At 37.6% G+C, this 24,722-nt stretch overlaps 1 protein-coding gene across 31 annotated transcripts in view; it reads left to right on the top strand.

Annotated features, from left to right (window-relative positions):
- The window catches only part of Nrxn1 (neurexin 1), a 1,158,653-nt gene that overhangs the window by 938,438 nt on the left and 195,493 nt on the right, over nt 1-24,722 (top strand). The window lies entirely within an intron of this gene.

The following is a 24,722-nucleotide window of genomic DNA, read 5'->3' as shown; positions in this document are numbered from 1 at the left end:
TCAGGCAGTATTATCCTGGTGTGTGGAGAGATGGGTGAGGTATGGCAACCTACTTTACACAAAGTGTGAAGTAACTAATTTCTCCCGAGGCTATGTGTAACCTACTAAACATAAAAACAAAGGTATCCAGTGGAGCCCAGTGCACTGACAAACTGAATCCTACTGAGACCACTCCCAACCTCTTCAAGCTTTCAAGGCAAGTGCGAGCCATCTGCAGAAAGATTTTCTAATTTAAAATTCTTTAAACAACATTCTTCACTGTTTTCATCTGACCACTGAGAACTTACCATTGAGACCAGCCCTTTTATATCTTGTTCTTAATTTCTGATTCTTCACTATCTCCCTTGGACTGTACCCTCTTTTATAATATATCTACTTCTAAACCAAGTGTAGTGTTATGTACACAATATGTGTTACTGACAAGATAGAAATGTTACTTTAAGACCCTGACCATTGGTCAGTGGTACTTAACTTCGAGAGACTCCCAAGTGAGATAGATGCAGAACAATCCAAAAGCAAGAAGTTTATTTTAAGGCATGTATGGGTTAGGCCTCAATCAGTCCCTCCAGGTGAGTGACAAGAAGGTGACCCTGAGTGCCTATCACAGGCAATTTTTATACTTTTTAGGGGTATAGGTTAAATCAGCAAGGTTACAATTCAAACATATTGGATAAGCATATTGACCTTTAAATCTATTGGCTAGCAAGCATGACAAACATTTGAACTCTACCTGGGACTTTCCATAGGGTCAGGTGACTATCAGTCAGCACATTCTGAGAATTTTTCACTCAAGAATATTCTTATGGATGGAGAATGGAACTTGGCCTAGCCTTGACCCCAGGCAGGAGGGGGAAGCTGTAAGAAGGGTGTGTGCCTGGAAAACCCCTTAGTGTCTGTCATTATGCTTTTTACATCAACTGTTGCTTTAGAAGTAAAGGAAGGCTTTGTTATGTATTAATTGCATAACCTTAAGCAGGGTAGAGATAGGTGGCTGGCAAGTTATGAAGCTTACAAAGCTACTCTTTAGACTTAAAGAACTTTCAAATTGGACTAATGGCCATGATTACTCTTATGATTTCATGCACTAGACATTTTCATACATTTTAAAAGATTTTAAAAATATTATATGTGTATATGTGTGCATTGATGTATGAGTACATGTATGTATAAACTCAGATGCTCATGGAGTACAGAAGGCATAAGACCCCAGAAAATTGTGAGCTTCAATCCATTGGTCTTGGGAATCGAAATCTGACCCTCTGTACAATACTTGCTTTAATCACTTGGCATTCTCTTTAGCTTCGTGTGTTTTTCTTTTTAAGAAGTTACAAAGCTTCTTGTAGGTTTTTTGTAGGATTCCTAACAGTGGGAGTGGAAGCTATTTGACTCTTTTGCCTGTTTCTGGGTCACTTTTCTTCTTACTGAGTTGCCACATCTAGCATTAATATGAGAGGAGGTATCGAGTATCATAGTAACTTGCTATGCCATGTTTAGTTCATATCCCTGGGAGACCTCCACTTTTCTGAAGGAAAAAAGAGAAAGTGTAGTTGGAAGAGAGGGACTGTGAGTAGAGGATAGAAGGGAAACTGTGCTTAGGATGTAATATACACGAGAACAATAAGATATATACAGAGATGATAGACAGGTGATCACACTAAGCAAGAACAAAATAAGCTTCAGTTCAAATGTACCTTGATCTATGTCAAAGGCAGCTTAGCATTTCTATGTTTTATAATCATACATGTGGGGAGGTGATCTTATATTGTAAAATATATTAAAACTGTTGACACACATAACACACACACACATACACACACACACACACACACACACACACACTTGAAACCACAAAATAATTTTTGTCCATCGCTGTTCTATAGAACTATTGAGCCACTGAATGTATACATTTCTTTAAAGGCTATGGACTTGCCCAGAAAACAAAATGACCAGACTCTTAATGGCTTTTATTAGATGCTGTTCATCCTATTTGCTTTTCTGAAAAAAAAGTTACCAAAGACATATGACCTGTAATCTGTAATTGCAGTTTTCTATTCCTGTCAAGCAGCGTTTCCTCTCTTGGCCTTTAACAGCCCATTTAGCCTCTCTACCAGTTTATCCATCAGCAAAATGTAAATAGCTGAATTAATGTGAATAAAGTGCTTTGAAGATGAAAACTGCTCTCACTGTAAGTGGCAGAAGAACATTTCTTCCTCTGTAGAAGAAACATTTATTGAACTTGGTGTCAATTCTGTGCAAAGCAATTTAGAGATCACAGAGGTATGCAAGGCATTGCCAAAATGCCAGTAAAACCTGATAAAGTGCGAGGTTGTAACTAGTTCAACCCAAGACTACAAGGCTGATGGTCATAGCTCTTGGGTTTAAACTTAGTAGAGAAATTCACACTAACAACAGTAAGATTTTGTCAATGATATTCGAATGGACAGAAAGTCCTTGAAACTCCAGCCTCCCCAAAATATTCCATATCTGTGCAACTTGAACTTTTGCTCTTAAAGGAGAGTCCTATAAAAATAAAATAGATTTCCTTCTTTCTTTGAGGCACAGTTTTGTTTTGTAGCCATGGCTGATGTCACACTGCTGGCTGTCTGATCATAGCTCCATGCACTGGAAGTTCCGGTACCTACTTCCACATTGCCCTTCCCACATGGGTTTCAAAAGCTCTCAAACGAAGCTGAATATGATTTCAAGAAGGGTTACAATTTTAAATCATGATAACAGTAAATATATCAAATAAACATATAAGGCTAATTTATGCACAAATATTTTCCAATTTATTATTAAATCTTACTGGAAAGAAAAGCTGAGAAATTCAAATTTAGGCATTCTCAACCAACTGTATTCGTGGAAACAGTGATACTACTGTTCGATTGGCTGCATCTTTGTTCAGTCATGCTTCTTGACGCACAAGAAACCTAAGCAAGTGGGAGGCAGAACACAGTCATTCTTTCTAATAAGATCCCTGGCCTGCCTTATTTGAGTATCTCCAGAAAACAGGCTTGAGTAGATGGACAAAGAGTTGACAGGCATTTTCAGTTTTGTCCAGGTGCCACTAGATGTTAAAACATCAGTGTATGCCACTGAGAAGGCTTGGAGAAATCTTCATTCATGAGTTCTTTATCAATAAAATGATAACATGCTTGTAGTGCTTGTATAGGGGAGTGCAAATAAGCTTTGTGCTTTACATACTGCCTGACAATTTTGGCTACTAATCTTATGGCAACAATATTAAGGAATCTTAGGGCCATTTCCCTCCCAAGAATTAGGTGTTTAAATTATGATTTGGAGTGAATTCAAGGAAAACTACTAAGACAGCCTAGACAATTTCTCTATAGCATCAAAATGACTCATTTTATTGTTATTAATTTCAGCCTTTATAGAGAAGTCAACATTACTATTACCTGGGCACATTCTCATTTTGGTGTAGTCCAAGGGATCTCTGTAATTTCAGCGTGAAGGTTATAGTGAGTACCTTTTAAAATAGTGATATTGACATCACCTCTCTCTCCAGATTTCTTCCCATGACTTTTACGAAACAGCATATTTGTAGAAAAATTAAGTTTCTTTAAAGTTGATAATTATTTTCCCATTCTGAGTATCTAATAATAATTATATTTTAATGTGATATTCCTATATAACTGTAAGTTTATTTTCTTTACAAAAGAGATACTACCATTTTAGATTCATACAGGTGCAAAGCTGCCTAAGTACGGAGCTTCTCCACATTTGGCCTTACTAAATTGGATCCAGTTTCACTGAGACTGGATATGAAATAGTCAGAACTGCATCCAATTTTCTAGTTTATGCAGAGAAAATAAAAGAAGCTTTGAAAATGAATGGTGCTTTGCTTCCATTTCCAGTTTTTCATCAGTTGGACTCCAAGGAAAAATGCTTTATTATTCAAACAAATGTGAGAACAAGATATTGACTAGGCTAGCTTCTCTTGTTTGTTTGGTTTTGTGGCCTCAGCTAACAGAAGAACAAAATCAGAATAGCTTCCATTGTGCCTTATCACCAATTTTTAGGATTTAATTGTCTTCAGTTTGTTTTAGAGTTTGTGATAGCTTTGTTTATTTTTTTAATACTTCCCTTCTTCTGAGTCTTTAGTTTCAAGCAATATATATCCCTCTTGTTTAAACATCACATAGCTCCTAGCAATAAGAATGAGATTAATTGTATTCCCAGGCCCCCCTCAACCCCCTTTTCTTTTTCCAACAAGGCAAGTCATCCCTATCTCTCTGAACTACTTTGGTGTAGCTACCTGTGTAAACATGTGCAGTATAAGCTCTGCCTGTCATTGCTAAGTCATGCTGATGACTGCACAGCCTTACACTCACATGTTCTTGCTATCACTGCATGTACTGGAATACCTTCAAAGGAGAAGGTGTTCTGCTAATGTTTCCTAATGTGTGCATCCGGTCCTGGGGAACACAAGACCACTGGGACTCCTTCTCTCTCTCTCTCTCTCTCTCTCTCTCTCTCTCTCTCTCTCTCTCTCTCTCTCTCTCTCTCTCTCTCTCTCTTTCCATTTCGTCATGTGATGGTCTACAACCACTAATCTCATAAACTTCCCTTCGTGGAGGCAGGCATATCTGAGCAAGGAAAATAACTTACCCTACTGGGAAAGCTCCACCATACTGGGCAATATGGTGAGCTCTTAGCATGTTTGCCCAGGATGCTGCCTTTGTAATTTCCTCTTACTGGGAAACAATCTAGCAGCTGTTTTCCAGATGAAATGACTATGGGAGGAAGTCACATACCACAATGACAGTAACATCAGCATAGTGACAGGTCATTCTATTAGTGAGTTATCTTTACTTGATCCTCCCTAGGACTTAACGACGCTTTACCCTTAAACTAAACTGGAAAGGACTATTCTCTTTCCTGGATCTCTTTCCTTAATTCAAACAAATCCTTATTGTATATAGTAAAAAATGTGAAGATGGTTTTAGACTATTTAAAACTAATCCTAATGTGTATTAAGGACACACACACACATACACACACGCACATGCATAAACACTCAGAGCAAGGGAGAGACACAAAACTTTACATTGTACGCTTGTTACCATTGTGCTGGGTCAAGTCATGACTTCATGATCTTTGCCATTTTCTGATTCTTGTGTCCCACAGATGGAAAGGAAAGTGGTGAAGCTAGATCATAAGGTATCAACAGGAGAAAACAGGTAAAGCAGTATCTGCTGCCAGGTTCATGCAGCACTGTAACATGAAACAAACAAAGGAGGGTAGCAAGATTATAATAGAGGTAAAGTCTTACTCTGGAAAAACATAATGCTAGGACAAGGTTGGTTAAAAACGATTATCCACAGTTTCGTTGTTCAAAACAAAACAAAACAAAATCCCAAAACACCCTGCTGTTTAAAGTTTTATACATCATCATATATATGTGTGTGTACATACATATTTATATACATATATACATACATATAAATTATACATTTATATAATATACACATAAATACATATATATATTTATATACATATAAAATAAATTTAAATGTGTGATAATATGTAATATGGTGGTGCTTTGAGTTTACCTTATTTGGTTTTAAATGTGAGCAATGTTTAGGTACAAAAATAAAGTAAGTATTAAATAAAGAAAATCCGTTTAAGTTTTGCCTTGTCTTTTTAATGTTCTCTTTTGTTTTAATTTATACTCCACTACTGTCATATGTAGAGTTGATATGCTCTGATTCACATTATCAGTCTCCCCAGCGGGGAGAGGAACCAAGAGTGGCTGGGGAACTGCAAAGCAGAGCTATTAAATTTGTATTTACTGCTAATCACTTCAGATCCTGGCAGGCAGCCTAAGTGCAGGCACAGAGAGCATGCTCCGGAGAGCCGTGGTCATGTCGCATTCCCAGTCACTTTCAGAAAGTCACACGGGTGCTGAAAGCTCCTGGTTTAGTGGGTAAATATTATTGCAGCTTAAGGTTTCTTGTGCTGTTTCCAATTCAGGATTTATTAAATATAATTTAATGAAATATATAATTTAAAGAAATGAAGCAACTGTGATTAGTATCTTTCTCTCCTGTCTTTTTAGGACAGCCAGCCAATGCATAAGCTCCTTAAAAGATGAAAACTAATCTAAGACTTTTTCTATGCATAGATTCCATTAATGGTAATGGATTTTTCTGGGCATAGTTTCTATTAATGTTAATGAGATGCCCCCTTGAAGAAAGAAAAGAAAAGAAAACCAATCTCCATTTGCTTAAAGTAGTTTCCAGTGTAGGCTGGGAATGAGTGTCTAATAATAAAACATACTGACTCCAAAGACAGGAAATTATTCACCCTCTAATTTTGCTTTCAACCTATCTCAGTTCCATTTCTAAAGTTGTAAATTCAGCAAATCTACAGGAAATACAACTATATCAGTTGTATAAGCAGCACTAATACTTTTTCCAACCAAGGATCTCCCTTAAATGTAAACTGTCATAGACTTTTCTTCTATCTCCTGAGTTGCACCTGTACCTATCACTTAAACAATATGTGTTTACAATGATGGAAGAATCGTTAATTATGAGGCAGGGAGAATCATTTACACAGGAGAAAAAGAAAGGGAGTAATGGATTTCTCGGCATTTATTCAAGGTCAATCAGACACATATATAGCAGAAAGAGCAATACTAACATGTTGCATATGTTGCAATCTCAATATGTCAATTTCTGTATTAAAATTGAATGCTGAAAGGGGCATTATTTAAAGTCCCACCTGATAGCAGCCTTTTAATAGCCCTGGTGCCAGAAATGGAAGGACTATGTCTTTATCCCCAGGACAGTAATTTTCTTTTTTATTGCTATGGTTCCTTTCTCTGTTCTCTCCTATGGTCTCTTGAATAAAGCAGCATATTTTCTAGTGCAGTAAACAGGTCAGTCATAAGTCACTCATGATTTTCCAAAACAAAAAGCTGCCTTTTGTTTAAATGCCCTAGTTAGGTTATGCCACAGAAAGCCAGGGAATGTGATGAATACTACGAGCCACTTACAAAGGTCACTTTGAAAAATACCCAAGCTCCATCATAATACCTTATTGTGAATGTGGGCACATATTTATGTTTAACTCTTTAGAAAACAGTTATTTTTGTTTCTTTAATTTTCCTTCTTTCCTAGTTCCCATGCCATCTGTCACTTGATATTTGTATATATTTAACATCATACAAATGAAAATTTCATTAGCTTTAAAGCTTGTCTATAACAGAATATTAATCTTAAAGATGGAGTCTCAATTAATGTGGATTTTGATGGAAAGGATATAAAGTTTTTTTGTTGCTGTTTTATTTTGTTGCTATTATTCTTATCACTGGGTTGTTCTAGTTTCATCTAATTTTTTCCAGTTTTGGTCTCAATTTGAAAACATGTTTTTTAAAGAAATCAGTAGATCCCTGTTAACACCAGGATTCCATGTCAAGGTGAGCTCCTGGTTTTCTCTCAGGGCCAGATGTCTAATTTTCTATTGCTGAGTGTAGGTGAGAGAGAAAAATCTAGAGATTTGCTTCTGTGTTACAAAGAAATTTTAAGCAAACACAAAATTGATTTTATCCAAGAGTCAGTTCATAGTCACACAGTACTACTGATTTTAAAACTGCGGATAACCTCCTTTAGAATTTTACACATAGGTTTGTTATCTTGTTTTCAGTAAATTATTTGTTCTAAAGTTCCTTGTGCTGAGCAGAAAGATCAGAGTCCAAAGGGGGCAGAGCAAGTTCCAAAGCAGCCTGTCTATTAGCTTTGGATCTGCATGGAGCAGGGTATTTATTGGTCTGTGTATTTAAATAGAGTGCGGCCACAGAGAAGTTCCAAATAGTGCTTGAGAGAAGACATTCTTGATGACAAATATGTCTTAAACTCTGCATTCCTAGTTGAATAAGCTCAAGACAGTCAAAGAACACATAGATGCTGAAGTTTTAGTAGGTTATTATGGGACATTTGAGGATCGTCTTATGTAAAAGATCATTTTGATCCCTTTAAGGTAGGGTTTGTAAATATTTGTCAAAGAAACAAGTTTTTATATACAAAAAAGTATAGTTTAGCTTATAAGACATTCCAGAAAGGAGAAAACTACTGGGAGAAGGAAACATGACTCTTACCAGGGATCTGGGAGAAGATGAGACAGGCTGCATCAAGATGGGATTTTATAATGATGGTACAATGTCATATACTGCCACCACTGTGGCTGGGCAGCTGTATTCATTTGTCATGGTAATTAAACATTTTGCTTTGAAGGTTAGGTTTATCTGGTTTTTTGTATTAGCGATGGGAGGAAGCAGGCCTTCTAGAGAAGCCCCCAATTATCCATATTGAAATACCATGAATGATATGAAAATGATGTTCAGGGATCTGGCAAACACAAGACTAAAATAAGTTCAGGGTGTAGGTGTGGGTGTCAGTTGCTGTCTAAGAAAAACTCTCAGTGCTGCTACTGCAGACACTGGTTAGAGTATGAACATATTCAGTACTGTTACTCAGGACAGCCAGATCTGTCACTCAAGGTCACCAGCCTGCATCTCAGCAACAGAAACAACCAGCACCTTCTCCTGACCCTGGGTTTGCTTGGTTTCTAAACCGGGAGCCCCACTTTTCTGGGTTTCCCCTGCTTGTCTTGTAGCTCTGTTTCTGGTCCTTCCTCACATCCATGGCATGTAATTACTAGAGGCCCTGAGAGCCTTTGCTCCTGTTCTGTTTCATACTCAGGCCCCTGCAGACCCCATTATCTCCTGGGTCTTTAATATCAGCATTGATATTTCCAAATTTACTTCCATTTTCTGAATTCATATGCCCTATCTATCAGCCAACTCTATTGATTTTACTTGCCAAAACCCAACATTACAATCCTGTGATCTCTAGGTCTCCACAGTATCACCTCAACAGATGGCAAATTGTGGGTTCTGTTGTCTTTCTAAAACAGCAGCATACATGCTTCTTACAGTGACCTGCATTCACATTCTTCTGTCAGTAATCTTGCTGGATATACTTTAATATGACCTGATTATAATTAAAATCTACTGAATACTAACCATATCTTGTCTTTTGTACCTGTGTCTTAGGCTCTTTTTTTATTCATTTTTTGAAGACAAACTTTATAAGCTTTTCATTTTTTAAAATTTACACAGCAACTTTCTAGAAAGTTTGTCTGTCCTTAAACCTGCTATGTAAATGAATCTGAACTCTAACTGACCTGCCTTTGCTTCCTGGGTACTGGAATTAAAGATGTTCAGCACCATGACTATTGAGAACATTTTAAAACTTAAACCTAATGGAATCAATAGTCCCTCAGAGTCCTTAACATCCAGCTACCTTGCCCTATGGATTCTGGCAATTCTTACAGAGCACGAGCTGCTCCCTTCTCCGCTCTACTCTAGCCACACTGGCCTTCGCTCCCTGTCTTGCTTATTTTGGCTCTGAACCTTCCTATTTGGTGCCCTGGGACATTTTTGTTTAAGACATCATTGCTTTTTGCCTAGCTTCCTTTGAGGAGTATAAGGTCACATTTTAGTGCCAGCTGCTCTGGCCACACTTCCCAGGCTTTATTATCTTTTTTTTTATTATCTTTCTCTTATAATTTCATTTATTTTTCCCTTTTTGTTTACGCATGCATTCTACCATGAAGACTATATGAATCCAGATGTTTTAATATGTTGGCTTTTTCATTTTTGATATCTAGAACTGTGTGAAAGACAGTGGTTTCAAGTCAACAGTTGTCCAGAAAATAAATGTAATTGTAATTGCATTAAAAATGTCTTAGTATAAATTCCTTCTGGTAGATTCCTCTCTAGCTCTTTAGAGGATGGAAGGAATAATTATCTTTGTGGGCTAAATTATTCAGGAGAGTTGCAGAAAAATAAAATTAGTTCATCTATCCACTATGAGGCTGCCAGAATCCTGCTTATTTACAAGCATTTAGGTGGCTTCCTATGCAACAGGAATACAGCATAGCATAGCCCTGTACATTAGTCCAGGAAATGCAATGAGAAAGCATGACCAACCTAATTTTATACTTTGGGAACTGTCCTTGTTATAATGTCCAAATTTACAGATAGTCAGTCAGTGTGGGCACGATCCAGCAGCTTAGTGTTAAATAAACTTATAAAACAGCAACCACAACAAAAGAAAGGAAGAAAATGAAGGAAATAACAATATCTGGTATGTGTAAGTCTCTCAAAAGATGCATTTTCCAAAGGTTTGGGGAGGGGATCACCCTGCACATAGATCTGGTCCCATTTTGGAAAGAAAAGGCAGAAATTTCTAGGATCATGGTGGCTGCTCTTTCTCAAAACTAGATATTTGTGCTGCCAGTATTCAGGGGACACACTAGAACTTGTAGCTTGCTGCTAGGTGCAATTCTGCACACCCCTTCTATGGGAGCAGGTCTTGTCAGAAGAGATCAGAACGTCTTTTTGTTAGCCAAACACAAAGGAAAGAGACATGCTTGTGAAATTAGCTAGGGGAGAAGGGTCCCAGATTGCTTGCATGCTGGCTTCCAGAGAGGCCATTGGAATGGGAGCTTCATTCTAGGCCACTTAAGATAATTAGACAAGTCAAGTGTCAGGCTTCGCTGCGGCCTCATCATTCTGCAGTTTCTCAGAGGAGAATTTTTAGTTGGGAAAATAAGCCCTGTGCTCTCAGGAACACTGAAAAGACATCTTCCAGCCCCAGGTGAGGACCCAAGAGTCTTCATTATCACCTCTGATATCAGATGAGAAGGTACTTTGATTCATTGTCACATTCAGATGAGTGAGGAAAGAGCTCCTCAAAAAGAATGAATAGATTTTGGTAAACAAATGGACTTTAAAAATATGGTTAAGCAGCGAGTATATCTGCTATAGCAGAGCTTGGCTGTCTAGACACAAGAACTGCATTAGCTGTGTACCACCAAGAGATGCTTGGGAAATTCAGCAGCTGTACCACTTTCACTGCAAAGCCTTTGTACAGCGTTTGTTGATTCATTTTTGAATGTGTTTTCCTCTGCTCTTTGTTTGTATGCTATTTCATATGGTAAATAACTCTGGCAGGATTTAAGAAAGTTTTATTTTGTATTGTTTACATTAGATGCATCCATTAAGTGCATCAGTGATTAAATCCCAGCAAGCTTTGTATGTGAAGTTGCCTTCTATCCTAATAAGAAAATCATATTCTATATCTCTGCCTCCTGCTTTACTTTGTAACCTCCTGGTCAAGAGGCGTTTTATAGAATATATAGGACTTAAATGCAATATTAAGCATTTAACCAAGTTCTACTGCTAGCTAGCCCTGTAACCATTGCTAAGTCTCTTCAACGTTGCTTTTGTCATCTCTAAAGTGTGCAGTTTGCTCCCTGGCACCTCAAGGGATTGTAAGAATTAACTGAGGTGAGATGAGGGTGCTGTTCTCCTCTCTGGCAGCGTGCAGTTGTTTAACAAGAAGCACCTCTGCCCTTACTGTTACAGTCTAAGTTCACACATTAGTAATTGATCCATATCATGATTAGTCCCTGGATCCTTGTAAATAATCAGAGATTTCCTGAGAATCCCTTAAAATGCTTTAGTGGAAGTACAACTTTGATGGCCATATTAATTCTACAATAGATACTGAAGAAATGAGAGATTTGTATATCAATATGTAAAAAAGCTTATTTTGCATGCCTTAATTTGGACTGTTGTAATAAATTCCAAAAAGGGACCTAGAGAATAGCATTATCAAATCAGTAAATTTAATGAGTGTGTTATCTGCTTTAATGAAAGATTTATCTATATGCAAACAACCTAAGCCTCGGAGTGGATGTCTGTATTGCAATCTTATATTATCCACAGTGTGCACTGCCATTATACAGAAGAATGATGATTTTTAAGAAGTAATTGGTCTTAAGAACTGTTCAGGATTATGTTGCCATGTGCCTATGTAAAAGTAAATTAGAAATGGTGTTGTGAATAGTAATCTACTACTATCTATTTTCTCAGCCTAGGGTCTACATTTGCCCTAATATAAACAATGTGATTGTATGTGTGTATGCATGTGTCTCTGTATGTGTGTGTGTGTGTGTTTATGCTTCAGTATTAGGATCTTAGACATTTTCATAATATTTAATCATTTGTCATAAAGGTTTAATATATTGTAACCATTTTGAAAGACTTTTGAGATTTTTATTGATTTATTTATCTTAACTAAATTTTCTTTGAGAGGCTTCTATGAATTATAATAAAATTAGTGGGCATATATATGAGAAGCAAAGTGTAAAAAATTGCAAATCTCTTATCAAATCATTTATTTACTCCCTCTTTCTTACTGCCTTCTTCATGGACAATCCAACAGCTCTTTTGTGAACTGTTGCTCTCAGCAAGGTTAACGGAGTTCTAAGTAGCCCGTTGAGAGCTTTATGGCATAGAGGTCTTGTGTTGCAAGAAGCAAAAATATGGGAGAAACAACCCTAAGAAACAGCTTTTGTGTGATATTTATGTAAATGCTCTTTTGTATTATTCTGCAGAAAGCTCTATTAGGATCAAAACTAAAATACAAAAATGACTCAAATAAATAAACAAAAAAGTATTGAAATGGTCCAGTTAGGTGGCAGTTTGGGGGATTGATAGGCAAAGCCAGAGGTTTTCTGTGCATTCCTCCATGGTACCCCTTTTGCCTTGTTAACTGAATTGGGATTTTCAAACAAAATCTCTTGAGCTAGGATTACAGTATATTCTCCTTTCAACCTGGAGAAGTCACTTTTACATTTTACATTCAAATGATAGATTTAGTTTTTAAATGAACCTTCTCTTTGAATAAACTCATTGTCTATGGTGAGGTTTCACACTGTCCTAATCCCTGCCACAGGCTTTAGACTTGACAAAGACAGCTGTGATTATAGAGGCGGTGAAACTCCAGACTAGATTTCTTTTGAGCTTTGTCAGCAGGACTTGTATAGAGAAGTAATGGTGGCTTCCACTTACCTGTATAACACAAAGCCATGGTATATTCATTTACATTTGTCACAACCAACCCTGAAAACTAAGCCAGAAGAATTGAATAAATTTGAATTGTTGGTGTGGGTTTCTTAAATTAGAAAAAAAATCTGGTCACCCTGTTTTCAAAAAATGAAAACTTAACATTTAGGTTTCTTAATGTTGTTAATGAAGCATAAAAAGATATGACTATTCCAGATTCAATTATTATATGATGATTTTCAGGTTAATATGTGGTGCAATTCTGACTAGGATCAAGTGACAAGGCCCTCTGTGTCAGGGACATATGGATCCATGAATTCTTACACAGATGACAGAAGTTTAAAGCAGACCAGAGAGTCTATTAGCACTGAAGTATAACAGTGTCTTTCAATCAAAAATCAACCCATTTGCAATTCTACTGTAAGTGCAAAGGTAACCTTCCTTAGCGGCCTGAACTACACTCAGGACTTGTGCTTCAATAAGTACATGGTATGCCATGTTATATCACTGTTCATTCTGCAGCCTCTGGAACGGACACTGGGGCGTCTCGTTCTCTACAGTCCTGAGACATTGCTCTGTTGTAGAAATCCATCACATCTGACTTTTGCCATCTTTCTATTCCCTCTTGCACAGTGATCATGGAGCTTGGATCCCTGGGAGGGAGGACCAAGCAATAACTGCTCCATCGTATCCAGTTCATTGCTGTGCTTGCTGCACAGTAATAGAGCCTGCTTTTAATTCTGGAAATAATAGACACAGAGCCAGAGATAAATTCACCTCTCTCCTCTTTCTCACCTTAATTCCTTCCTTCCTTCTTTCTTTCCTTCCTTCCTTCCTTTCATCTTTTACTTGTTTATTGTTTTATTTTCCCAGAGGCCCGAGAAATATAATGTTCATTTCTCTTTGACACTGGCTTTTCAAATGCCATGAAATACTGTTCCCTCTGGTGTTTCATGAGGGGAGATACTCCATCTGTTTTTAAAATTAATTAATTAATTTTTACACTCTAGATTTTATTTGCCACCCCAGCCAATCCTCCAACTATTCTACATAACATACTTCCTCTCCCTGTCTCCACAAGGAGGTCAAAACCCCCCCATCCCACCTGACCTCTAAACTCCCTGGGGTCTCCAGTCTTTGGAGGGTTAGGTTCAGCATCTCTGACTAAACACAGACCTGCAAGTCCTCTTCTGTATATGTTTTGCGGGCCTCATATCAGCTGGTGTATGCTCCAGTGTTTGATAGATCTTGGGTGTCCAGGTTGAGACTGTTGGTCTTCATACAAGGTTGCCTTCGTCCTCAGCTTCTTTCTGCCTTTCCCTACTTCAACCACAGTAGCTTCTGTCCATTGGTTGGGTGCAAGTATCTGCATCTGACTCTTTCAGCTGCTTATTGGGTCTTCTGGAGTGTGGTCATGCTAGGTCCCTTTTTGTGAGTGCTCCATAGCTTCAGTAATAGTGTCAGGCCTTGGGACCTCCCCTTGAGCTGCATCCCACTTTGGGCCTGTCACTGGATCTTCTTTTCCTCAAGCTCCTCTCCATTTCCATCCCTGTAGTTCTTTCAGACAGGAACAATAATGGGTCAGAGTTGTGACTGTGGGATGGCAACCACATTCCTCATTTGATGCTTTCTTCCTGCTGAATGTGGACTCTACAAGTCCCCACAGGCATTTCCTCTAGGGTTCCTCCCTTTGAATCCTGAGAGTGTCTCACCTCCCAGGTCTCTGCTGCATTCTGGATGGTCCCTCCAACCTCCTGCCTTTGGAGGTTACCTGATTCCATTCTTTTCTGCTAGCCCTCAGGACTTCAGTACTTTTTCTTTACCCAATACCATATCAGGTTCCACTCTCCCACGCTATGCCCTGTACACCCTCCCTCCCAGTTCCCTCTCTCCTTCCCCACTTGTGATTGCTTTCTTCTCCCTCCCAAGTAGGACTGAGGCATCCTCACTTGGGTGCTTCAGCTTGCTGACATTTTTGAGTTCTGTGGACTGTGTCTTGGGTATTGTGTACTTTTGGGGGGGCTAATATCCACTTACTAGTGATTACATACCATGCCTGTCCTTTTGGGTCTGAGTTACCTCACTCAGGATGATATTTTCTAGTTCCTTCCGTTTGCCTGCAAAACTCAGGATGTACTCATTCTTAATACTGAATAGTATTCTGTTGTGTAAATGAACCACATTTTCTGTATCCATTCTTCTGTCATGGGACATATTGGTTGTTTCCAGCGTCTGGCTATTGTAAATAAGGTCTCTATGGATGTAGTGGAACATGTGCCTCTGCGGCATGATGGGGATCTTTGGCTATAGTCCCATGAGTGGTAGAGCTGGGTCTTCAGATAGATATATTTCCATTTTTCTGAGGAAACTCCAGATTGATTTCCAGAGTGGTTGTACTAATTTGCAACCCAGCAAGGAGGAGTATTCATCTTTCTCCACATCCTCTCCAATGTGTGTTGGAATCTGAGGTTTTGAACTTAGCCATTCTGATTGATGTAAGGTGGAATCTCAGGGTCGTTTTGATTTGCATTTCTCTGATCACTAAGGACTAAGGCTGTCTATATGTAGAAAAATGAAAACACAAATGCATAAAGTGCATAAAGCTCAAGTTCAAGTATATCAAGGACCTCAATATTAAACCAGATACACTGAATTTAATAGAAGAGAAAGTGGGAAAGAGCCTTAAACTCATTAGCACAGGGGAAATTTTCCTAAGCAGAACTCCAATGGCTCATGCTCTAAGATCAAGAATTGATGAATGAGACCTCATGAAATTGGAAAACGTCTGTATGGCAAAGGATACAGTCAGTAATTTAAACTGGCCTACATATTTGGAAAAAAAAGCTTCACTATCCCCACATCCGATAGACGGCTAACATCCAAAATATATAAAGAACTTAAGAAGCTAACCACCAAAAATAAATAAATAAATAAATAAATAGATAAATAAATAAATAAATAACCAAACAACCCAATCGAAAAATGGGGTATAGAACTAAATTGTGAATTCACAATAGAGGAATCTTAAAGGTGCTATTTAAGCACCTAAACAAATGTTCACTTGTTTATTGTTAAGAAATTGGTGCAAGGTGTAGATCAGTGGAATTTTTATTTTGGAGAAATGCTTTATCTTTTTAATTTTATTACTTATTTGAGGATTGTGTACAGCTTTCTTTCTCCCAACTCCTCACTGTTTCATACCTGTTCTCTTCCCCACCCCCAAAATGTGCGGTCCTTTACCTCTCCTTTTTCCCTATCAAGGCCAAATTGTGCTGCACAAATATTCTTGAATATTTGGACTTCAACAGAGATAACATGCTCTCCTATTCCCAGTAGCTAATGTAGACAGTAACATATCAGCTATAGTTTGGGATTTATGCACAATTTTCTTCTGTTGGAAACTGTTCTGGTTTGTGCTTGCACAAGTCTAGAGTACACTGTCACAACCAAGGTGTGTTAATACTTTCATCTGCTTTGTGTGTGTCCTGAAGATACTGCTTCTTTGTAGAAATCCATCACCTCTGACATTGCCATATTTCTACTTCCTATTCCACTGTGATCATGGAATCTGGAGGCTTAGAAAGAAGGGGCAGGAAATAAATGTTCCATTGTATTCTGTAATATGTCATTCTCTGCAACTTTAGCTAGTTGTAGTCTCTGTGTTAATCAATATTTACTGTAAATAGAAGTTTCTCAGATGAGGTTTGAAATAGGCATTAATCTATGTATATATTGATAAGTCATTATTTCAGTTTAATACCATTACCCACTGAACAAATAATAATTCTGGGATCTTTTCTGTAGCCTATCTCTTATTTAGTCATAGGTTATTTGCACAAATAAAGATGTCAGGTATGGATTTCATATTGTGAATGAGACTTAAATCCAATCAGAAATCAGTTGATTACTCATATGATATTCATGCCACTATTGGCCAATCGACATGTCTTCCTAAGCCAGTCATTATTGTATCTCACAAGGTTTCCAGCCGTGGAAAGTTTTTGATAGCTTCTGTCAGATGGTAGCACCTTCCACTACTCTGAAAGCTAGCTGGCCTAGATGGAAGCTTCTGTGTCATTTCTCCAGGGGCCATGACTCAATTATGTTATATCTTCAGCAATAACATCTTATTGTCAAGTTGTGAAAAGTAACCAAAAATATGGCAAAATCTGTAAGTGTAAAGGCTTAGAAGTGTGTGGGATCTCATTGACCAATGATTACAAAAGAACATTAAATTATTGACACTCGAACGTTTGTTCATTAACCTGTGATGTCTAACAGAGGCATCATTGCTCTGTTGTAGGACAGGGTAACTTCTCTCTGTCTTTGACTCTGTCTCTCTGTCTCTCTGTCTCTGCCTCTCTGTCCCTCTGTCTCTCTGCCTTTCTGTCTCTCTCTCTGCTTCACTCTCTGTTTCTCTCTCTCTCTCTGCATCTCTCTCTCTCTCTCTCTCTCTCTCTCTCTCTCTCTCTCTTCTCTCTCTCTCTGTATGTGTATGTGTACTTTAGGAAGCTTCTACAATAGTACACTTCTAATGGACTGTTCCATAGGTCTTCAAAAATAGGGTTTTTATTGCATATTTTATTTATTTACATTTCAACTGTTATCCCCTATTCCAGCTTCCCTTCCATAAAACCTCTATCTCATCATCCTTCCCCCTGCTTCTATGCGGATGCTCCCCTACCCATGTACCCACTCCCATTTTATCCCCCTAGCATTTTTCTACACTGAGCATCAGGCCTACACAGGACCAAGGGACTTGCCAGATAAGGCCACCCTCTGCTCCATATGCAGCTGGAGCAATGTGTCCTCCTTGGTTTAGACCCTGTGAGCTCTGGGAAGTCTGGTTGGTTGATATTGTTGTTCTTCCTATGGGATTGCAAACCCCTTCGGCTCTTCCAGTCATTGCCTTATCTATCTTGCCCTATTCTCTCTCACACCAATTTAATGCACATTGTATTTTTCTATTATTCCCCTGTAAACTTTAATACAAGAATATTCTGTATCCCCTCCCTTGAAAGAACAAGTGTAAGTGAAGTAATCAAGACCCTGAAATGCAGATGTTTCATGTCTTACCTCATTTGTGTATGTCAGCTTCAAATGTTTCAATGTGTGTGTTTCATCTGACATACTCAGAGAGGTCAGAACATTCCTAAGGGCCCATGGAGAGAGGATTTCAAGGAAGAAATGCTCGTTACCCAAAATTTTCTCCAGTTGAAAAGCAATTATAATAGTATTTTCAAGTTATTGTTTCAAATTATATGTTTAAAAATGACTTACTATACCAGATTATGATTTTTGGAAGCCTAAACAGAAACTTCAGTGTAATTTACATTCTGGATTATTACACATTTCTGTCCTTGAAGCCTCTCTGTATATCATAACTCAATGTTCAAAGTATGATTTGCAGGCTCACCAATCAGGATCATCTGTGTCTTTACAAAAAAATGAACAATCTTAGGATGCACCCAAGACTGGGTGAGTCAGATCTGTTCTTTATCAAGATGCCAAAATGACTTGTAAATACCCTGAAGTTTGAAAATTCTAAACACCCCTTAATACTTTTTAGTTTCCACAGTTTGGGACATATTCTGTGGAGAACACTGGGCCTTCCCTGTGCATTTCCCTTTAAATACTTACATTTATTTTCATTTATTCAACTACATAGGATTTTTATTTTTGAAGGAACAATAGTTCTTACAGTAGAAGAAATATTGTATGTCCCTGTATATAGTTTATTAAAGATATAAACTTAAAACAAACATCCTGGCCATGCTGTACAGTTGGGACAATGCCATATAACGTGAATTATATTAAATATTTTGTCAATGGAGGTCATTTAAATAGTTTTTACAATGTAGTTTCTGGCAAATGCATCGAATTTTTGTCATCTTGTTATCAAAATTTACAGATTTTTTTCTAATGTCTGAAACTTTGATTTATGCCATTGAACTGGTGAAGAGTATGGTCACTGAAGCTCTTTGAATAGACAAACATGAATGTACAGCTTCATCTGCCAGCTAAAATAGGTTGCTCTGCTTTCAACCATTTATAAAGACCCAATTATTTTTGAAAAGTTATAATCTGTTACTTAATCTTGGGATCTATCTTCTCTTTAGTGTTTGCCAATTATATATTGTCTTTACAAAAGACATTTTTCAATTTTCATTGTGGTTTTAGCTGTTTCCTGCAAGCCCGTGTTTGTCCTTGCTCATTCACAGTTTGTATCAGTTCTTCCATCTCAGAATGAAAGTCAAGCAGGACGTGGATGCTCCCTCCATCTCCCTTTATCACCCCCTCCATATATATGGCAATTAAAAAAACATAATAATTTTGTAACTCAAATGCTGATGCTATTTTGCATGAAAGTGTAGGAGTTTGGCTGGCAGAGTGAGTGACGTCTCAGGATTCTAATGTCTGCTGCTTATTTTGTGACTCTCAGTGTCCATGTGAAAAGGAATGAGTCTAATGACATCCCATCAAAAATCTACTTCTACTACTTTTCTGGTGTAAGCAGATTCTGGTTTAAAATGAAACAATTGTGAACAAACATTGCAAAAATCTCTTCTTTTATCTGGAAAAATTTCAGGCACACACAGGTCAAATAATACAGTATAAAAGACCATTTTATTTTGTGTTTGTTGTTCAGTTAAAGAAGCCAGTGATGTTTTGTTGATGTCCCACTCTCTATCCCCAGTAGACAGTCAACATGGAACAAGGATTAAAAGTTATTTTTAGTTCGATGCTCCTCAGAAAACAATTGACTATCACCTGAGACTTTCTTTAGAAAAGTACACCTAAGCCAATGGTACAGTATATATTCCTGTGTTAGAGAGAAGGGTTCCTCATTCTTTCAGTAGATTAAGAAAACAGCTAGAAAAGGGGAAATCATTTGAAATGTAAATAAATTATATCGAATAAAAAAAAAAGGAAAAAAAGAAAAAGAAAAGGGGAAATCACTTGAAATGTAAATAAATTGTATCGAATAAAAAAATTAAAAAAAGAAAAAAGAAAACAGTGTTAGCTTAATTGAGATGGAAATACTGTGAAATTTTAGCCTCCAAAGGTGGGTTGGGGGAGCAAGTTACCTTTCTCTGCTCCTTGGAAAAGGAGACAATGGGAAGCTACAGCCATGCCCCTTCAGTTAAAGAAGACCTTTAGTGTTTGTGATTCCAAGATACTCCTTTAGAAATGAAAACCAAGTTTAGAAATCAACTCTCTCTCTTTCTCTCTCTCTCTCTCTCTCTCTCTCTCTGTCTCTCAGAACATCTTTGCCTGTTTTTCAAATGTCTTAAATCTTTATTTGCATACAAAGAGGTTTTCTTTTTTCTTTGAAACTTATTTTTTTTTATTTTCTATATTCTTTGTTTACATATCAAATGATTTTCCCTTTCCTGGTTACCCCTCCCCAAAAGTCCCATAAGCTCTCTTCCATCGGCCCATCCTCTGATCAACCCCCTCCTACTTCTCTGTCCTGGTACTCCCCTATAATTCTGGATCAAGCCTTTCCAGGACCAGGGATTTCTCCTTCCTTATTCTTGGGAGTCATTTGATATGTGAATTGTGTCTTGGGTACTCAGAGCTTCTGAGCTCATATCCAATTATCAGTGACTGCATTCCATGTGTGTTCTTTTGTCCTTGGGTTACCTCACTTAGAATGATATTTGCCAGATCCAACCATTTGCCTAAGAATTTCATGAATTCATTGTTTTTAAGTAGTAGTATTCCATTATGTAAATATACCACATTTTCTGTATCCATTCCTCCATTGAGGGACATCTTGGTTCTTTCCAGCTTCTGGCTATTATAAATAGGGCTGCTATGAACATAGTGGAGCATGTGCCCTTATTTCATGCTGGGGAATCATCTAGGTATATGCCCAGGAGTGGTATTGCAGGGTCCTCTGGAAGTGTTATACCCAGTTTTATGACGAATGCCAGATTGATTTCCAGAGTGATTGTACCAACTTGTATTCCTACCAGCAGTGGAGGAGTGTTTCTATTTCTCCACATCCTCACCAACACCTGCTGTCTCCTGTGTTTTTAATCTTAGCCATTCTGACTGATGCAAGGTGAAATCTCAGGGTTGTTTTGATTTGCATTTCCCTAATGACAAATGATGCTGAACATTTTTTAAGTTACTTCTAAGCCATTCGAAGTTCTTCAGGTAAAAATTCTTTGTTTAGCTCTGTACCCCATTTTTTAATAGGGTTATTTGGTTCCCTGGAGCCTAACTTCTTGAGTTCTTTGTATATATTGGATATTAGCCCTCTGTTGGATGTAGAGTTGGTGAAGATCCTTTCCCAATTTGTTGGCTGCTGTTTTGTCTGCTTGACAGTGTCCTTTGCCTTACAGAAAATTTGTAATTTTATGATGTCCCATTTGTCAATTCTTGATCTTAGAGCATAAGCTATTGGTGTTCTGTTCAGGAACTTTTCCTCTATGCCTATGTCCTCAAGGGTCTTCCCAGTTTCTTTTCTATTAGTGTCAGTGTGTCTGGTTTCATGTGGAGGTCCTTGATCCACTTGGAGTTGAGCTTAGTACAAGGAGATAAGAATGGATCAATCCCCATTCTTCTGCATGCTAACCTCCAGTTGAGCAAGCACCATTTATTGAAAAGGCTATCTTTTTTCCACTGGATGTTTTCAGCTCCTTTGTCAAAGATCAAGTGACCATAGGTGTGTGGGTTCATTTCTGAGTCTTCAATCCTATTCCATTGACCTACCTTCCTGTCACTGTACCAATACCATGCAGTTTTTAACACTATTGCTCTGTAGTACTGTTTGAGGTATGGGATACTGATTACCCCGGGGGTTCTTTTACTGTTGAGAATAGTTTTAGCTATCCTGGGTTTTTTGTTATTCCAGATGAATTTGAGAATTGCTCTTTCTAACTCTATGAAAAACTGAGTTGGGATTTTGATGGGGATTGCATTGAATCTGTATATTGCTTTTGGCAAGATGGCCATTTTTACTATATTAATCCTGCCAATTGACAAGCATGAAGATTTTTCCATTTTCTGAGGTCTTCTATTTCCTTCTTCAGAGACCTGAAGTTCTTCTCAAACAGATCTTTCACTTGTTTGGTTCGATTCAGCCCAAGATACTTTATATTATTTGTGGCTATTGTGAAGCATATCATTTCCCTAATTTCTTTCTTATCTTGCTTATCCTTTGGGGATAGAAAGCCTACTGATTGAAAGCTTGAGTTGATTTTATAACCACCCACTTTGCTGAAGTTGTTTATCAGCTGTAGGAGTTCTCTGGTGGAGTTTTTTGGGTCACTTAAGTATAATATCATATCATCTGCAAATAGTGATAGTTTGACTTCTTCCTTTCAATTTGTATCCCTTTGACCTCGGTTTGAATTTTCCTGCCTAATTGCTCGAGCTAGAACCTCAAGTACAATATTGAAAAGATATGGAGAGAGGGGGCAGCCTAGTCTAGTCCCTGATTTTAGTGGGATTGCTTCAAGTTTATCTCCATTTAGTCTGATGTTGGCTACTGGTTTGCTGTATATTGCTTTTACTATGTTTAGATATGGGCCTTAACTGCCTCTTCTTTCCAAGACTTTTAGCATGAAAGGATGCTGAATTTTGTCAAATGCTTTTTCAGCATCTAATGAAATGATCATGTGGTTTTTTTCTTTGAGTTTGTTTATGTAGTGGAGCCATCCCTGCATCCCTGGGATGAAGCCTACTTGGTAATGGTGAATGATCATTTTGATATGTTCTTGGATTGGATTGGCAAGAATTTTATTGAATATTTTTGTGTCGATATTCATAAGGGATATTGGCCTGTAATTCTCCTTGTTTGTTGGATCTTTGTGTGGTTTTGGTATCAGCATAATTATGGCTTTGTAGAAAGAGTTGGATAGTGTTCTTTCTGTTTCTATTTTGTGGAATAGTTTGAAGAGTATTGGTGTTAGGTATTCTTTGAAGACCTGATAGAATTCTATACTAAAACCATCTGGTCTCATGCTTTTTTGGTTGAAAGACTTTCTATGGCCCCTTCTACTTCTTTAGGGATTATGGGACTGTTTACATGATCTATTTGATCCTGATTTAATTTTGGTATTTGGTATCTGTCTAGGAAATTGTGCATTTCCTCCAGATTTTCCAGTTGTATTGAGTACAGTCTTTTGTATTAGGATCTGATGATTTTTTGAATTTCCTCCGTTTCTGTTCTTATATCTCCCTTTTCATTTCTAGTTTTGTTAATTTGGATACTTTCTCTGTGCCCTTTGGTTAGTCTGGCTAAGCATTTATCTATCTTGTGGATTTTCTTAAAGAACCAGCTCCTGGTTTTGTTGATTTTTGTATGGTTTTCTTTGTTTCTACTTGATTGATTTCAGCCCTGATTTTGATGATTTCCTGTCTTCTACTCCTCCTGGGTGAATTAGATTCTTTTTGTTCCTGAGCTTTCTCCTCCTGGGTGAATTAGATTCTTTTTTGTTCCTGGGCTTTCAGGTGCGATGTTAAGCTACTAGTGTATGCTCTCTCTAGTTTCCTTTTGGAGGCACTCAGGGCTATGAGTTTTCCTCTTAGCACTGCTTTCATTGTGTCCCATAAATTTGGGTACGTTATGCCTTCATTTTCATTAAATTCTAAAAAGTCTTTTTGATTTCTTTCTTTATTTCTTCTTTGGCCAAGGTATCATTAAGTATTGTTCAGCCTTCATGTGTATGTGGGCTTTCTGTTGTTTTTGTTGCTATTGAAGACCACTCTGATTCCATAGTGATATGATAGGAGGCATGTGATTATTTTGATGTTCTTATATTTGTTGAGGTCTGTCTTGTGACAAATTATATGGTCGATTTTGGAGAAGGTACCATGAGGTGCTAAGAAAAAGGTATATTTTTTTGCATTAGGATGAAATATTCTATTTATATCTGTTAAATCCAATTTATCCAATGCTTCCATTAGTTTCACTGTGTCCTTATTTAGTTTCCATTTTCTTGATCAGTCCATTGAGGGGAGTGGAGTGTTGAAGTTGCCCACAATTATTGTGTTAGGTAAAATGTGTGCTTTGAGCTATAGTAAAGTTTCTTTTGCGAATGAGGGTATCCTTGCATTTGGAGCATAGATGTTCAGAATGGAGGGTTATTCTTGGTGGATTTTTCCTTTGACCAGTAAGAAGTGTCATTCTGTGTCTCTTTTGATGACTTTAGGTTGAAAGTCAATTTTATCTGATATTAGCATGGCTTGTTTCTTAAGACCATTTGCTTGTAAAATTATTTTCCAGCCTTTTACTTTGAGGTAGTGTTTGTCTTTGACACTGAGGTGTGTTACCTGTAGGCAGCAAAATGTGGGGTCCTGTTTATGTATCCAGTGTGTTAGTCTATGTCTTTTTATTGGAGAATTGGCTCCATTGATGCTAAGAAATATTAAGGAATAGTGATTATTACATCCTATTATTTTGATGCTGTTTTATATTTGAGTGGTTATCTTCTTTTGGGGTTCATGAAAGAAGTTTACTATCTTGCTTGCCTGTTTTTTTTTTTTTAAATAGTCTGATTAGTGGCATCCCCAAAGAACCAGGAAATGGTTTGAGGTTCAACTGTAGCTTTTGTGTTTGAATGTAGGGTTCCTTTTCATTAGGGTTCTCTATTTTCCTTTCCACTTCTGCCCCAAACATTGACAAAGAACTATAATTGATAATTTCTCTCTCATTGCCAACTTCACAGTTCATATCTAATTACTTCTATGAGGTTGCAATACTTTAATTTTGTTATGTTTTTCTCAGCTTCCTAAAATCATTGTTTAGAACCCCTAATGCGGT

This window comes from Apodemus sylvaticus, chromosome 6 (assembly GCF_947179515.1).
Source record: "Apodemus sylvaticus chromosome 6, mApoSyl1.1, whole genome shotgun sequence".
Classification (NCBI taxonomy): Eukaryota; Metazoa; Chordata; class Mammalia; order Rodentia; family Muridae; genus Apodemus; species Apodemus sylvaticus.
Note: the sequence above shows the minus strand (reverse complement) of the source record. Positions and strands in the feature narration are given on the sequence as shown.